The sequence below is a fragment of the Chiloscyllium punctatum genome, chromosome 29 (assembly GCF_047496795.1).
Source record: "Chiloscyllium punctatum isolate Juve2018m chromosome 29, sChiPun1.3, whole genome shotgun sequence".
Lineage (NCBI taxonomy): Eukaryota > Metazoa > Chordata > Chondrichthyes > Orectolobiformes > Hemiscylliidae > Chiloscyllium > Chiloscyllium punctatum.
The window spans coordinates 36,964,305-36,982,130 of NC_092767.1; the positions used below are offsets into that span (position 1 = coordinate 36,964,305).

Sequence of the window (17,826 nt, forward strand, 5' to 3'; positions counted from 1 at the left end):
TGCCATGAGATATGCCCCAAATAAATCTCCTCAGTTTACTTCCTTTGAGTAAATATTTGTATATGAAGTGAGAGGTTCTTTGAAATTAATTAAATATAAATTGTCAGGACCGAAGTCGGAAATCTCACACTTGGATTATGTATCTGAGGTGAGAGAGAAATTAGATGGAGGTGAGTTAGCTAAACAGCACCTGAAGAGGGCACAGTACGGAATGAAGCAGGTGGCAGATAAAAATTCTGTAACATTACCGATTTCCTTGGGGATGACGTATTAGTATTGCCAAATTGGTAGGAAATCCCTTCAAAGACAGGTTGAGTGATCCCCTTCAAATTAAAAAAAAATGTTGCGTCAGTTAAACTATCTGGTAAAGCTACCAGATGTGACAAAAGAAATGCTAGAGACTGTCATGTGAGTGAATAATGCTCCAGGCACATTTAAGACTCAGGAACAGAGTTCCTTTTAGACAGAACGGTCTTGCTGAATAGAAAGAACAGCCACAGATACCAGCTAAAGTTCAGACTGTTCCCAATGTCACCATTAGCTGGAAAATGGATACCTTAGTTTTGGTTGCTGTTTTGACAACAATTCAAATGCAACCAAAGAATTTAATAACGTTTAGCAGACCAGAAGCCATAGGAAATTGATATTATTGTTTGGACAACTGGAAAGTATGAGATTTATTGTTTCATGGGGAATATATAAACCAAGCATTTTGAACACTAGAGGGAGAGTCACTGCCATCCAACAGCAGAGTAACTGCTGTAGAGCAGGAGTGCTAACTGGTCATCTCAAACACTCTTTATCAAAGATGCATGCATATGCCAAATCTACTTGCAGTAAAAAAAAACATGAATTGTGAACACAGTGGCGAAGACAGAGACTATGTTTAATATGAAATTATAATGTTTAATATGTGGGTTGTTGGAACAGCATATTTTTACAGAGTTGGAGTCAGATGGTAATTAATTAAGAAACAGAGGGGCTTGTATTTGTGAATAGTTGTTGTTTAGTGTTCACTATTAAAGTTAATAAATAAACTTGTTAATTTTTCCTGATAGTGGAACGTTTGACTCCACCTTGTAAATGTCCATCCACGCTAACCACATTTCCCTGCAGCTGGCCCATATCCTTCTAGTCCTTTCCCATCCACATATTTATCCAAATGCTTTTGAAATGTTGTTAATGTACCCCCCTCAACCACATCTGCTGGCAGCTCATCCACGTACCAACCCTCTGTGTAAAGAAGTGGCCCCACAGGTTCCCTTTTATTCCTTCCTCTTTAACCTTAAACTGATTCCCTCTAGTCCTCGACAGTCTAACCTGTGGAAAAAGGCTGAGAGCATTCGCCCTATCCATACCCCATATGATTTAATACAGCTCTATAAGGTCCCCCCTCATTCTCCTACACTGTAAAGAAAAGGTCCTAGCTTGTACAACCTCTCCCTAAATCACAGACCATTGAGTCCTGGCAACGTCCTTGTAAATTTATACTGCATTCTATGTAATTTAATAACATCCTCCCTATAACAACGGTGACAAAACTGAACACAATACTCCAAGTTTGGGCTTACCAAAGTCCTGTGTAATTGCAACAAAGATTCCCAACTTCTATACTCAATGTCCTGCCTGATGAAGGCCAGTGGGCCAAGTGCTTCTTGCACTGCCCTGTCTACCTGTGATTCCACTCTCAGAGAACTGTGAAACTGAACGCCAAGGTCTCTCTGCCCATTACACCCCTTAAGGCCCTCCCATACACCGTGAAACTCCTACCTTGATTTGAGATTCCAAAATGCAAGACCTCACACATCTATACTAAATTCAATTTGTCATTTCTCGGCCCACTTCCCCACCTGATTAAGGTACTGCTGCAACTTCTGATAATCTTCCTCACTGATCACGATACCACTTATTTTAGTGTCATCTGCAGCTTACTAATCATGCCTTGTACATTCTCAACCAAATCATAGTTAACAAACAGCTATGGACCAAGCCTGACAAGCATCCTTCCACAAAACCCTTTGCGTCCTACCATCAAGCCAACTGTGTATCCAATTGGCCAGTTTCCCCAGAATTACACGCGATGTAACCCTACAGAGCATCCTGCCATGTGGAACCTTATCAAAGGCCTTACTGAAATACATAGAGTATACGGTGACCGCTCTGCCCTCGTCAACCTTCTTGGTCACTTCATCAAAGAACTCTAACAAATTTGGGAACCATGATCTCGCACTCACAAGTCTATGCTGACTGCTCTGAATCAAACCCTGTGTAAGTAATGGGTGCAGTCAGTGGTATGCTGTCCTTCATTGTAAGATGATTCGAGTACATAAGTAAAGCCATCTTCCTGCTGTTGTAGAGCCTTGCTGAGAGAGCATTCGAGGCACTCTCTACAGTTTTGATCACCTTTGTAAGGATTGATTTCCTTACCACAGACATGGATGATGGTAACATGAGGATAGAGTAAAGAAGTTGCGTGTTCAATCTGTAGAGCTGTGAGAGAGACGACGAAATGGTGAGGCTGAAACACGAGGAGAGGCAGCGATCACTTACTTCCGAAACAGACATTGACAGGGAGAGAAATTCCATACTTTACCCAGGATTGATTGGTTTGATTTATTGTCACGAGCATCTCAGTACAGTGACACACTTTATTTATGAGCAGTGGAGGCAGATCATAGTAAGCATTGTCAGGCAGATCATAGGGTGGAATTAGACTCGGACAGAGTAAGTCGTACATGTGACACTGAACAGGATGTGCACGAGCCAAGATAAACATGAACATGATCAGCATTATTTAAACTTAGAGAGTCCATTCATCAGTCTAACGTGGCTTTTCTAATAGTACTGAACGTCAGATTGTTCACAATCTCCAACAGCAGCCACAATACCTTCCATCTGAAACACGTATCCATTCCCACCATTTTCCATCCTACATAGAGAACACCAGGCTGTCTTCTCCGAAATGAAAGGCACTTCTTGAGACTTCACACAAGACATATGGCTTCCCTGCTCACCACTATAAAACCACATTAAAGTCCCACGTGTGTATCATAAGCAACGGAGCCAGGAGGAACAACGTGGAGCAGTCTGTCTGTGCAGCCTGTGCTCCACTTGATGATCATGTTAGAGCATCAATTGGGAGACACTTAATACTACCGATGCTGGAGATCAGAGTAGAGCATCGATTTCTGGAAAAGTACAGCAGGTCAGGCAGCATCCGAGAAGCAGGAGAATCGACGTTTTGGGCATAAGACATTCATCAGAAATCAGCATCAATTCCCTCATTCTGCCCCCGTGTAAGTGCATTGAGGTCGGAATGGCTTCCTACTCTTCCTGTATAAGTGACTCAAGGGACTGACTGGCTTCTTCCTCGTCCGATTGGATAGGGCCAAGGGCCTGACTGGTTACCCCTGGTTCCTGTTTGACAGCTCAATGTACTGACTAGTGTGACAACGCTGCAGCTTTAACAGGTTATTTTGTCGTGGTTTATTTTAAGAGAGAGATTGAACGATTGTTACCAAGATGGCTAGTTAAGACCACTTGAGTAAACAGCGAGAGAAGCGTTGTGTTTATTTTAATGCAGACTGAATGAGGGTGGCCAGCTCTCACAGATTAGGATCTCTGGGTTTTGATTTCTCAGTAACATCAGAAACTATAGGGGTCTCAACAGAGTTGGAAGCTTCAGTTAATGTCTCCTGGCTGCTACTCTCTCTGAGTTTACTCTTCTTGCAGTTTTTAATTCCTGGATTGGAGAAATATTTGTGACAATCTGTGTCTGAATTTTCCTTCTTGCCAAGAGCTGTGTTTATGGGAGTTTCCTATGTTGTACTAGTTCTTTAGCAATAGATCTATAGCAATAGCTCCTAGATCTATTATTCTGTTAAGCTGTCCAATAGAATTACGTTGTTCTAGATTCCTCTTTCTTTGGTTTAATTTTATCTTTTGTGTTGAAGTAAATGGTGTTTTGCTTCACACCGAGTAGTTTGACCAGTCACATTGCATCTGGAACAAACACTTTACATTTCCTTTAAAATAAGGAAACATTAGAATCTAGGCTACCGCCTTCAAATATTTTCGAGTGGCTCTGGTGTGGCCCATCACACTAGACTCCTGCTCTTTTTGAGTAATAGGCTGGAGGCACTGAATGGGCTGTCCCTGTTCTTCTCCAACAGTGTCAATGGGCCGAATGACTTCATCGTATTCCTGTGAAAATAGCGTGAGATGCTGAATGAACTCTGGTTTTACTGTGGCAATGTGCAGTGCCAGGCAGTGCTGTTACATGAATGCAACAGACACGTTCACAGCACAAGTCTCACTGGAGTCTGGGTCTTGCTGCACATGGACACAGACCAGTTCAGGAGCTGAGGGTGGACAAAATGTTCTGAACATTGTGGAATCTTCAGTGACCATCCCCACTTCTGATGTTATGGTGAGGAGGGTGGGGGCGGGGAGACATTGATGAAGCAGCTGAAGATGTTTGTGAAGAGGAAGCTACCCTGAGGGTCTCCCACAGAGCTGACCCAGTAATGAGATGATGATCATCTGCTTTTGTGCCATGTTTAACCCCAAACACTGGAGTGTTCACTCTGATTCCCATTAAGTCCAGTTTTGTTAAGCTCCTTGATGTCATCAGTAGTCAACCACTGCCTTGATATCAGCCAGTCATTTTTATTTGAACTCTTGTGTCAATCTCTTTTGTTCACATCAATAGGCCATGATATAGGAGCAGCAAGTGTTTTCTTCAAACAGGTGGGATTGGATGTCAGGATTTCTCTTCTCAAGAATGTTGGGGAGCAAGATGACTGAAAGTATTTGAAGAGGAGGTAGATGGATATTGACCTGTCAGAGAGTTGAGGGCTATGAAAAATTGGGTATGAAAAAGGATTTGAGACCAAGCAAAGATCAGTCATGATCTTATGGAGGGCAAAGTAGGCTTCAGGAGTGAATGACCTGTCCCTGTTTCTGATATTCTCAAATTCTGTTATTGGAAAGTTAGTGGGTGTCATTTTCATGAATGTTCTGTTATTGAATGTTGCAGTCAGGGAGATCAGAGAATTTTGTGAGCCATCGCTGGGTGAGGTAAAGGGGCTGTATTCTCAGTGAATTTGGGTTTACAACATGACCAATAAATGAAGCACAAGTTGTAGAGAGGGGAAGCTCTGTAAAGAGAGATGAGGGGACTCTTTCATACCCAGCCTGGGTTTTCCAATTACATTCCCCAAATCACCTCAAAGTGTGTGGGACAGTCTATAAGGGCCAAATGATCTCCTCTGTTTCTGTGCAACAGGTTATAGGAGTAGGTAGCCTCCACCTGTTCCTATCTAGCAGGTTTGAGGGGCTGAATGGAACACAGGAACATGGGACTGAGGGACTGGAGTGGTTCATTAGACACTTTGACCCTTCTCCACCAGGCACTAAGATTGTGGCTGATCAGGTTGTGGTCTCAACCCCAGTTTCCTGTCTGCATCCCATTATCCGTGACTCACTTCCCTGTCAAATATTTAACTGACTCAGCTTTCAATCAATGTGAACATAGAGGCACGATCAACTTAGAGTGAAGGGAATTCTGACTTGAAATGCCATTTCAGAATTAATCGTCATCCCTCTTATAGAATCAGAGAGCCATGCAGAACGGAAACAGACCCGTTAGTCCAATCTGTTCACTCCTATCAGATATCAAATCTGAGCTAAACCCATTTGTTAGTATTTGGTCAATATCCATCCTCTTTCGGATACGTTTTAAATGTGCGATTGTAACAGACATCACCACAGCACTTTCTGTACACACACCACTCTCTGTGTGAAACATTTACCTTCAGGTCCCTTCTAAATCATTCGCCCTCTCCCCTTCAACCTATGCACTCCTATTCTGGACTTGCCTATCCTGCGGAGCAGAGCGTGACTGTTCAGAATATCTATGCCCCTGATGATTTTATAAACCTCTATAATGTCACCCCTCAACCTCTGACACACCAGGGGGAAACACCTCAACCTAATCAGCCTCCCCCTAAAGCTCAAACCTCCAGACGTGCAATATACGTGTAAGTCATTTCTGCAGAAAACCGAATAGTACGCAGTATTCTTAAAGTGGCCTCACCAGCATCGTTTACAGATGCAACATGCCACCTCAACTCCTATACTCAATGCTCTGACTGATTAAGACAAATGTGCCAAATACGTTCAGCACCTCACTGTCTACCTGCGACTCCACTTTCAAGGAACAATGTACCTGCAGCCCTATGTCCCTTTGTTTCGCAAAACGGCCCAGGACCTTACCATTAAGTGTGTAATTTCAGCCCTGATTTGCCTTCCCAAAATGCAAAACCTCGTATTTATCTAAATTAAACTTCATCTGTCACTCCTTGCCCCTTTGTCCAATCTCTTTGTGGTCTCGTTGTACTCTGAGATAATCTACTACACCACCTTTCTGATGTAATCTGTAAATTTACTAATTATGCCTCCGAATTGCATATCTAAATCCTTTACATAAATGATGAAATGCAGCGAACTTAGTACTGATTCTTACAGCACACTACTGTTCACAAGCCTCCAGTCTGAAAATTGTCCCTCTTCCTTCAAGCCAATTGTGACAAGCTTCTTCTGTATCCCATGTGACTGAACTTACTAATCTGTCCATCAATCAGAATGAAATTCTAGCAATGAAGAAAGGCCGAGTAGGTTAGATTTATTTTCACGAGAAAAAAGGAGATTGAGGGGGGAACCTGATTGAGGTTTGCAAAATCATGAAGGGTATAGACAGGATGGATAGAGACAAGCTTTTTCCCAGGGGGAAGGGTTCAATAACGAGAGATCGTGCTTTCAAGGTGAGCGGTGGAACGTTTAAGGGGGATACACGCTGTAAGTACTTCACACAGAGGGTGGTGGGCATTTGGAACGCGTTGCTAGCAGAGGTGATAGAGGCAGACACGGCAGATTCATTTAAGATGCGTCTGGACAGATGCATGAGTAGGTGGGGAGCAGAGGGATACAGATGCTTAGGAATTGGGCGACAGATTTAGACAGTACATTTGGATCGGCTCAGGCTTGGACGGTGAAGGGCCTGTTCGTGGGGTGTAAATTTTCTTTGTTCTTTGTTCTTTAAATGAACACCTTGCTGAAGTCCATATGGACAATATCTACCAAACTGCCTTCATCAATCTTCTTTGTCACCTCTTCATAAAACTCAACCAAATTCATGAGACATGATTTCCCATGTAGAAAGCCACGCTGTCTACCCCAATCAGACCTTGCCTTCCCAAACGTATGCAAATGTTATCCCTCAGAATCCCCACCAACAACTTACCCACCACTGACATTTGGCTCACTGGTCTATAGTTCCCCAGCGTTTCGCGTCACTGTTTCCTTTTCTAGTCCCTCTCCTCCGCTGCTCAGAACAAATGTTAAATGTAACCAAGTTTGTGATATGGCCGATGATATCGGTCTCAGACTGGGTCAGGATCAGTTTTAGCAACAGGTCAGGCTAGTTTCTTTAATCTGCTAAAATAGCACGTTTAGGACCCAGAGCAATGTTACTCAAACTATGATGGAAAAATGAATGGCCAACTGTTTGGGTATTGCAAATATATAATCAATATTTCACTTTCTAAAAATGCTGACACACACACACACACACACACACACACAGATAAACAAAATCTCTGCAATTTTAACTTGAAAGAACGTTGTCCAGATATTATTGGAACTCATGACAAAAGGAAGCATGTTGGTTAGATACCTCACAGCAACAGGGACTTGGGGTCGATTCCAACCTTGGGTGTCTGTGCGGAGTTTGCACATTTCCCCCTTGTCTGTGTCAGTTTCTAATGGCTGATCCCGTTTCCTACCACAGCTCAAACTGTGTAGGTTAGGTGGATTGGTCATGGTAAATTGTCCGTAGTGTTCTGGGATTTCCAGGTTAGGGGTAAATATAGGGGACTGGGTTGGGAAGGTTGGTATGGACTTGTTGGGCTGAAGGGCCTGTGTCAACACTACAGGGAAGCTATAAAAATAAGAATGGTAATGATGACTGTAGATTTTTTGTTAGCTCGCACACATTGTTGTGATGTGTAACAATGAAGGAGAGAGAGTGCAATAGGCCATTCCTTCTAGGGCAGCGGACATTTCCTCCCTCTCTGAGCTGAATCACACAGTAATGTCATCCTCTCCCAAAGTGGACCATGTGAAGTCTCCTTGTGCATTGTCCAAACTATGTCTCCATCACATTCCCTGCTCCACGTAGGTGTATCATTGCTGCTGTCATACAGAGTCGTACCCATAGCAGAAAATGGTTTCGGCCGATTTGAAATATGTTTACATGACCCCGCATCATTAAAAATTAAAATGTTTAATTTATTCAGAATACCTGTGCTATAATGCATGCATTTTTAAAAAGAAATACAGAAATTGCTGTAAAAGTTCGGCAGGTCTGTCAGTATCCAGATGGCTTTTACATGCTGTAGTTGTACTCGCCTCCAGCACTTCCTCTGGCAGCTCATTCCTTATGCATGCCATCCTCTGTGTGAAATGGTGCCCCTAGGTCTCGTCAAAACCTTTTCCGTCTCTCTTTCAACCAATGCCCTCTAGTTTTGGACGTCCCTAACCTGTGGAAAAACCCTGACATACTCACCCTATCCATGACCATTTTGATTTTATAAACCTTTTCTGCCGCGAAATGTGACTCCAATCAACACGAATGGCTGTACTTTCAGTCATCCTGGGCCTAAATTCTGAAATGCAATATTGGCACTTCTTCCTTCTCCATCAAGTCACAATTCAAAATTCGTTTCAATCGGTTTGTTCAGATGTATCATGAGACACTTCTGTGAACTTTACACCTAGACCTTTGTGCCCAGAGGTAGGGACACTAGCACCACTCAGCAATACCCATAAAGCTGTAACAGTATTCTCCTGTATGTTTGTTCATCAGCCTGTTCTGACATGCTGGGACATACCTTTGCAACAGGCAGGACTTGAATCCAGGCCTTCTAGTCCAGAGCTAGGAACACTACCACACAAGTTCAGGAATTGGAATCAAATCCAGAGTTCTGGCTCAGAGACAGGGACACAACCCACTACACTACCATACCCAGATTTTGGGTCATATTTTAGTGCCCACTTTCAGCTCAGTGTGGATTTATTATAATCAGGTTACCATTACTGAGCTACACAAAACACTTTGTATTGTTAAACAAATGCAAGATATTTGTCTCAACTGTAGGATATTGAGTGTACGTGCTGTGCTATCGAAATTAACTATGAACATCTTTAATCGCTATTATCTGGAGTCTGCAAAATTAGGGAATGAAATCCTGCAGGCACACTCTGCCCAATGATGTGTCTCAAATGGATATTTATTACTGAACAACAAAGACGAAGGAAGAGTTTAATTTCTGGTCCGAAAACATCGATCACTCTTACCCACCTGTAACGTGTGTCTGCCTTCTTCCAAAAACCATGAAATGATACCAGGCCGGTGATTACTGTCAGCCGCTCCTCCCCACTGACTGTTTCTGCAATCTGTCCCTCCTCCCACTAACCACACAAGGCAAACCAAGCTCAGAGCCTTTGTGAAAATCAAGACTGGAGTGTGCAGGCATCCTGGAGAGGGTTGGGCATTTTAAGATTTAATGGGGCGGGTGAGGTGGCAGTAATATCATACACTGGACTGAGGGATGGCAGATGAAGTTTAGTTTAGATTAATGGTAGGTATTGGCTTTGGTAAATCAAAAAAGAGTAGGCTCTATACAATTAAATGTAGGGTCTTTGGCAGTGTTGTAGAACAGAGATCTCGACCAACAGGTATAACTCTTTAAAATTTGCATCTCATACAGTATGGTTAGGAAGGTGTTTAACACACTTGTCTGCATAGGTCAGACCTTTGAGTATCGGAATTGGGATGTCATGTTGTGGTTGTAAAGGGCCTCTTTTGGAATACTATGTCCAGTCTGGTCTCCCTGACCGATCATTCCAAAGGCACGTCACCCTCTGTGTGAAAAAGCTGCCCCTCAGGTCACTTTTAAATGTTCCCCTCTCATTTAAGCCTATGTCTCCCCGTACCCTTGGAACATACCTTGACTATTCACTTTGATATTATTGACCTTGATATTATTAAGCTGGAGAGGGTTCAGAAGAGATTAACCTGGATGTTGCTGGGAATGGAAGGCATGAGCTATAAGGAGAGGCTGGACAGACGAGGAGGTTTTTTCAGTGGAGAGTATGAGAGATTAAGGGGTAACTTTACAGAGGTTTACAAAATAACGAGGGGTATAGATAACCTGAAGGACTGATGTCTTTTCCCTAGAGTTGAGGCTTCAAAACTTTGGGATATTTTAAGGTGCGAGGAAAAAGATTTACAAAAGTCATGAGAGATAAATATTTTAGACAGAATCTGGCTTGTGTGTGAAATGAACTTCCAGAGGAAGTGGTGAAAGCAGGGACAGTTGCAACATTTAAAGGACATTTAGATCAGTACATGGATAAGATATCAGTTTGGATTGTGCTGTGAGCAGTTGCCCTCTCCCTCCCCCTCTCAGAATGAATCCCTGTTGGTTTTCACCCTCTGCCAATGCCTGTGCAGTGGCGTGGGGAGGCCAGCAGAGGGTGGCATTGCATCATTTTAAGCACCACAGAGACTGGCAGACCTGCCCCACACAGAGACACACAGATACACGCACACAGCAATTGTTCAGGCACGGCGTGAAGCTCACCTGGTAACTTAAACTACACATAAAGAAATACTCAAATCGCCTTTTAAACTGTTAAAATATGAGTGACAGAGAACTCTCAAATGCCACTGTTTAAATAAAAACATCAATTTATTTTTTTAACTCTGAAAGTGAATATTTTACATCAACTATTCACAACTCTGGGACTCTCTTTCTCTTAACTGCTTATCACCCGACTCCAACTCTATAACAATATATTGTTTCTGAGTCTACTATCCTCTCATACCACAGGTGCTTGTAAGCTCTCAGTTCAGAACAGCATTCACTCTCTCTTAAAGGTACAGGACACACTTTCAACTTCATCACATTATACCCTGATGAAGATCGATAAGTGGATACTATCCGGATTTGTCTTGCTCTGTGGTTTGTCAATATTTCATTCACTCCATCTGGTGTGTGTCAGGACCATTGTTGCTCCATTGACAGCATGTCATTAATCGACTCCCTCCGTGGGAATATATCAGTATTTCACTTGTTCACACTCGTGAGTGTGGTGCAGGATTTCAGTTGTTTCATGGGGAAAGTGACGCTATAACAATCTCAATGTTTGTAGAATGCACTTGAACCTGAAAGAACTCTGAAGTCTATGGAGGAGAGTCTGGAACTCTAACAGGACAATCACATTGGTGTAGTGTTCAGGTGTGAAGCAGATGGGTAGCAATGCAGAGCAGTGTGAGGTGATGCACTTTGGTAGGAAAGACAATGAATGACAATATAAAACAGGCTGTACCATTATAAAGGGGTTGCAGGATCAGAGGGCCCTGGGTGTATATGAGCACAGATTGTTGAAGATATCAGGACAAGTGGGGAGAGCAGTAATTATCACAGATTAGTTTCAGTATTTGAGCTGTTTACAGGGGGAGGTGTAGGAAGGAGTCTCGGTGTTCCTTTCCTGGGAGGTGGTGGTGAAAATGCATTGTCAGCCTACCCTCCTGTCCACCGAGACCGTGGGGATTCCATGTGTACCAGCTCGTCATAAAAGGGAGATGGCATCAGGGCCACGGCTTCTAAGTTGTGCCAGGGGCTAACGGAGCTGCCAGTGGGTTTAAGGTGAGAGTTGCCATTCACCAAACATTGCTCCTTACTCGGTTGGTGGGACTTGGATGTTTCAGAATCTCCACACGTGGCATCCCGGTCCTCTGCGGCTTGTATCAGGGTCCTCCCCACATGGGGAGGGGGGTGAGGGTACGGATATCGGGCACTCCACTACATGGCTTGGCCCTTTGAGTGCTATTCCCAGCTGTTTCTCCTGGAATGGGAGAAAGGGAGGGAGGGGTGGTGGGGGTGTTGGCCCTGCTGTTAGGGCTGGTGTAGGTGTGATAATGACAAGTGGTGAGGTTTTCAGAGGGAGTCTGTCGACAGTGTTGTATCCACGCAGTTTAGTTAATGTGAGGGGTAAAGTGGACGGGGTGAAAGAGATAGAGAGAGACAGAGAGGGGGGAGAGAGAGAGGGGAGGTGCTGCATTCAATAGTGAGAGGGGTGGACCATGAGCCTTGTTCGGGGGTAGGTGCTATAACAGATATACAGTGAGTGTGGGGGAGCAGAGAGAATACAGTGACCCTTATTCTGACAGAGCGGGGAAGGTTATTGATGCTTGTCCTGTATTGCTGGACATTTCTTCAGACCCCAGATACTGCACTGAGCTGGGTGTGGAGCTCAGACCATGCTTGGTGGGTCTGCTGGTGTGTTCCATCTCTGTACTAGCCCATCCACCAGGACCTCCGTGCCCTTTTCAACAAACTGTAGTGTAATTGTCACTTATCTGCCATGCTTGGGGTAAACTGTGCAGGGCAGTTCCGAATTGAGACAACTCAACCGTGTGCCCATTGGCCTTTTAAAGATGGCCCCAGTGTCAGGGATCACAGAATATCCAGAGGTATCCTGCCGATGATGAGTACCTCCATCCATGATGGGAGGGAGAATCGGGCTCGTTTTGAATGAGACGGACACCATGGGGTGGGGCAGATAGTTAATGAGGTGAGTTCAATAAGGTAGCACCAGGAAATTAGCTCAGCCTCCTGCAGACAATCCCTCTGTCACACTCAATGAACATGACATAGAGGCAAATTGTTGTTAGATTCAGCCTAGTTAGTCAAAACTTCTGTTGAAACCACTCCCATTTACAAAGCTGTAGAACAAATGCTCACCCAAAATTCTACACAATCTGACCTCACACCAATCTCCCTTTTTCCCATCTTTCCTGGGAAGACTGGCTCATGTTACCGGATGCAATCGAAGAGTCTACATTTCACCATTCTGCAACCTGCGAACACATCCTTCCATGACACTGTCTCTCAGTCTCCCCATCTCTGTATATACCCCAAACCCCAAACCACTGGGGTGGTGTACACAGTCCTACATGCTGGGAGGGTAACTGCTCCTGTTTTACAAATCAATACATGGAGTAGAGTACACAGCCCTACATACCAGGAGGGAAACTGCTCCTGGTTTATAGATCAATTCTTTGGGTTGGTGTACGCAACCCGACATGCTGGGGGCTAACTGCACCTAGTTTACAGATCCATGCACTGTGGTGGTGCACAACGTCCTACATGCTGGGAGGTTAACTGCTCCTGGTTTACAGGTCAATGCACTGGGGTGGTGTACACAGTCCTACATGCTGGGAGGGTAACTGCTCCTGGGTTACAGATCAATGTACTGGAGTCATATACACAGTCCTACATGCTGGGAGGGTCACTGATTCTGGTTTATAGATCAATGCGCAGTGGTGATGTACACAGTCCTACATGCTGGGAGTATAACTGCTGATGGGTTACTGATCAATGCACTGGGGTAGTGTGCACAGTCCAACATGATGAAAGGGTAACTGCTCCTGGTTTACAGATCAATGCACTGGGGTGGGGTACACAGTCCTACGTGCTGGGAGTGTAACTGATTCTGGTTTATAGATCAATGCGCAGTGGTGATGTACACAGTCCAACATGATGAGAGGGTAACTGCTCCTGGGTTACAGATCAATGTACTGGGGTGTTGCACACAGTCCTACATGCTGGGAGGGTAAGTGCTCCTGGTTTACAGATCAATGCACTGGGGTGGTACATACAGTCTGCCATGTTAAGAGGTTAACTGCTCCTGTTTTTCATATCAAAGCACTGGGGTGGTTTACACAGTCCTGCATGCTGGGAGGGTCACTGCTCCTTGTTTAAATATCAATGCACTGGGGTGGTGTACACAGTCGTACATGCTGAGAGGGTAACTGTTCCTGGGTTACAGATCAATGCACTGGAATGACGTACATAGCTCTACATGCCGTAATGGTAACTGCTCCCGGTTTATAGATCAATGCTTTGGGGTAGTGTACACAGCCCGATATGCTGGGGGCTCACTGCTCCTGGGTTACGGATCAATGTACTTTGTTGGTGTACATACCCCAACATGCTGGGAGGGTAACTGTTCCTGGTTTACAGATCAATGCACTGGGGTGGTGTACACAGCCCTACATGCTGAGAGACTAACTGCTCCTGTGTTACAGATCAAGGCATGGGGTGGAGTACACAGCCCTACATACAGGGAGAATAACTGAACCTGGTTTACAGATCAATGCACTGGGGTGCTGTACACAGCACTACATTCTGGGAGGGTAACTGCTCCTGGTTTACAGATCAATACACTGGGGTGGTGTACGTAGTCCTACATGCTGGAAGTGTAACTGGTCCTGGATTTCAGATCAATGCACTTGGGTCTCGTGCACAGTCCTACATGCAGGGAGAGTACTTCTCCTGGGTTACAGATTAATGTACTGGAGTGGTGCACACAGTCCTAAATGCTGGGAGGGTAACTGCTCCTGGTTTACAGATCAATGCTCCGGGGTGGTGGACACATGCTGGGAGGATAACTGCTCCTGTGTTACAGATCAATGCACTGGGGTGGTGTACGAAGACCTACATGCTGGGAGTATAACTGCTCCTGGGTTACAGATCAATGCACTGGGGTGGTGTACGAAGACCTACATGCTGGGAGTATAACTGCTCCTGGGTTACAGATCAATGCACTGGGGTGGTGTACACAGTCCTACATGCTGGGAGGGTAACTGTTCCTGGTTTACAGATAAATGCATTGGTGATTTGTACAGAGCCCTACATGCTGGGAGGGTAACTGCTCCTGATTTTCAGATCAATGCATTGTGGTGTTGTCCACAGTCCTACATGCTGGGATGGTATCTGCTTCTGGTTTATCGATCAATACACTGTGGTGGTGGGCACAGTCCTACATGCTGGGAGTAGAACTGCTCCTGGGTTACAGATCAATACATGGGGTGGAGTACACTGCCCTACATACATGGAGTGTAACTGCTTCTGGGTTAAAGATCAATGTACTGGGGTGATGTACACAGTTCTTCATGCTGGGAGGGCAACTGCTCCTGGTTTACAGATCAATGTACTGCGGTGGTGGACTCAGTCCTACATGCTGGGAGGGTAACTGCTCCTGGTTTACAAATAAATGCACTGGTGATTTGTACAGAGCTCGATATGCTAGGATTGTAACTGCGCCTCGTTTACAGATCAATGCACTCGGTTCGTGTACGCAGCCGTACATAATGGGCGGGTAACTGCAACTGGGTTACAGATCAGTGCACTGGGGTGATGTACACAGTCCTACATTCTGGGAGGGTAACTGCTCCAGGGTTATTGATCAATGCACTGGGCCATTGTACAGAGTTCTTCATGCTGGGCGGGTAATTCCTCCTGGTTTACATATCAATGCAATGGGGTGGTGTACACAGTCCTACGTGCTGGGAGGGTAACTGCTCCTGGTTTACAGATTAATTCACGGGTGATCACTGCACAGGTCGCTGTGCTGGTCAAACTATCTGGTTGGGGTTTATAGATAATGCAATGATGTGGTTTGTGTTGCTCCTAATGCTGGATGGATATTTGTATCAGGTTCACACATTAGTGCCCTGCTGTGGTCTGCACAGCTCCCCGAGCTGGACAGATATCCAGTCCGGCTTTATAGATCAATGCACTGCTGTGGTCTGCACTTCCCCTGGTGCTGGACAGATATCCAGTCCGGCTTTATAGATCAATGCACTGCTGTGGTCTGCACTTCCCCTGGTGCTGGACAGATATCCAGTCCGGCTTTATAGATCAATGCACTGCTGTGGTCTGCACTTCCCCTGGTGCTGGACAGATATCCAGTCCGGCTTTATAGATCAATGCACTGCTGTGGTCTGCACTTCCCCTGGTGCTGGACAGATATCCAGTCCGGCTTTATAGATCAATGCACTGCTGTGGTCTGCACTTCCCCTGGTGCTGGACAGATATCCAGTCCGGCTTTATAGATCAATGCACTGCTGTGGTCTGCACTTCCCCTGGTGCTGGACAGATATCTAGTCCGGGTTTATAGATCAATGCACTGCTGTGGTCAGCGCAGTGTTCCACTCCGGACAGATTGCTGGATTGTACTGACCAGTGTAATGGATGAATCTGGACAGATTGCTGGGTTGTACTGAGCAGTACACTGGCCTGGTTTACACAGTGTTCCACGGTGAACAAACATCTCCTCTGGGTGTATGGTATCTGGGCTGGTTCTATGAGGTGGATTGAGAATGTGGTATAACGAACCATTTCAGCTGATCTGGCAATGCCTTTAGCTCCCATTCCTGTGATTGGACCCTCTGTCTCTCATCCCATTAATATTACAGTGTTCCCAAGCACAGTGCATCATGTTGGTGGGGTGGATGGGGGCAAAGGTGATGGATGGATCAAGGAGTTCCCCGGAAACACTCAGTCCCCAACATGCTATAACTGACATTCCCCGGAACGTTCTGTCCCTGACATTGTTTGTGAACGGCCGGACGTCAGTGAATTGAACAAACAATAAGATCCCGAGGGAAGAGATCCCGTTCCAGGGAGAAGGAGACACTGTTCTGAAGGCCCCTCAGGCAGTTAAAGGGGTGAATACGTTTTCCCTGCGTTTACATTTCTTCACGACACAGGATCGACCACAATTTAAACCAAAATACAGAAATTTCCAAATTCCGTTTGTCTTCAGGAAACTGGGAGAGAATCCTTCAGGACAGCAACGTTCCCACCCTCCGTATTAGGAACTGGGAAGGACTGACCTGTGTCTGCTCTCGAGTGATCGAGTGGGTGGGAATGTTTTAGAAACCATCTGTCCTTATGGATGTGTCTCTGTGTGTTTGGGGAGGGAGGGTTTCTTGTGGTTTCTGTCCCATTTTTGTCAGTAATTCAGGCCTTCCCATTTGTTATTCCAGCTCCAATTATTTTAATAAATCCCTGAATACAGGGACACATTTGAAAATCTCACTGGGTCCCCGATCAAACGGGTCCCTTTACCTCCAGGCTGATGGATAATGGGTTTGTTTTCCTTCCTCACAGTTAACGTAGTGACCATCTACGTCCTGCTTTATAAAGATTGTGGATTGTCTCCATGTGTCAGACGTTACCTGGGGGCCATGGCAGCGGCGGATCTCCTGGTCATTATCCTCGACCTGATCCTGAGACACATTCCCACTGTTTATCGGGAACAGTTTTATTTCCTGAAGTCCGTCCCCGTGTGTAATATCCACGCCGTCCTGATTTATGCAGCCACTGACTGCTCTGTCTGGTTCACCGTCACTTTCACCTTCGATCGGTTTGTGGCCATTTGTTGCCAGAAGCTGAAAAGTAAATATTGCAGTGAGAAAACGGCGGCTGTGGTTCTGGGAGCAGTGACTGTGCTGAGCTGTTTAAAGAACATTTTCTGGTATTTTATTCTTACGGCTGAGTATTTGTTGGTGAACCTCCCCTGGTTTTGTGATGTAACATTCGCTGTTCTATTCTCCAGTGTCTGGGTCACAATCGAGTTCCTCCACTACATTCTAACCCCGTGTGTCCCATTTCTCCTGATTCTGCTGCTCAATGTTCTCACCGTCAGACACATTTTAGTGACCAGCAGAGCCCGCAGGAGACTCCGCGCTCACACCAATGGGGACGCTCAGTCTGACACTGAAATGAGAAACCGAAAAAAATCCATCATTTTACTGTTTGTGATCTCAGCCAATTTCATCCTGTTATGGTCAACGTTCATGCTGTTTTCTCTATGGTACCGGCTGTATTATATTGTGTTTAACACTGT

At 45.0% G+C, this 17,826-nt stretch overlaps 1 long non-coding RNA gene across 1 annotated transcript in view; it reads right to left on the reverse strand.

Annotated features, from left to right (window-relative positions):
• Window positions 1-17,582, reverse strand: part of LOC140454339 (uncharacterized) — a 78,054-nt gene extending 60,472 nt beyond the window's left edge. Inside the window, exons 1-2 of the long non-coding RNA XR_011952676.1 lie at window positions 17,470-17,582; window positions 17,156-17,368 (exon numbers count right to left, since the gene is read on the reverse strand). This is a non-coding gene — a long non-coding RNA (uncharacterized lncRNA). The remainder of the gene's footprint in view (window positions 1-17,155; window positions 17,369-17,469) is intronic.
• Between the last annotated feature and the right edge of the window lie 244 nt (window positions 17,583-17,826).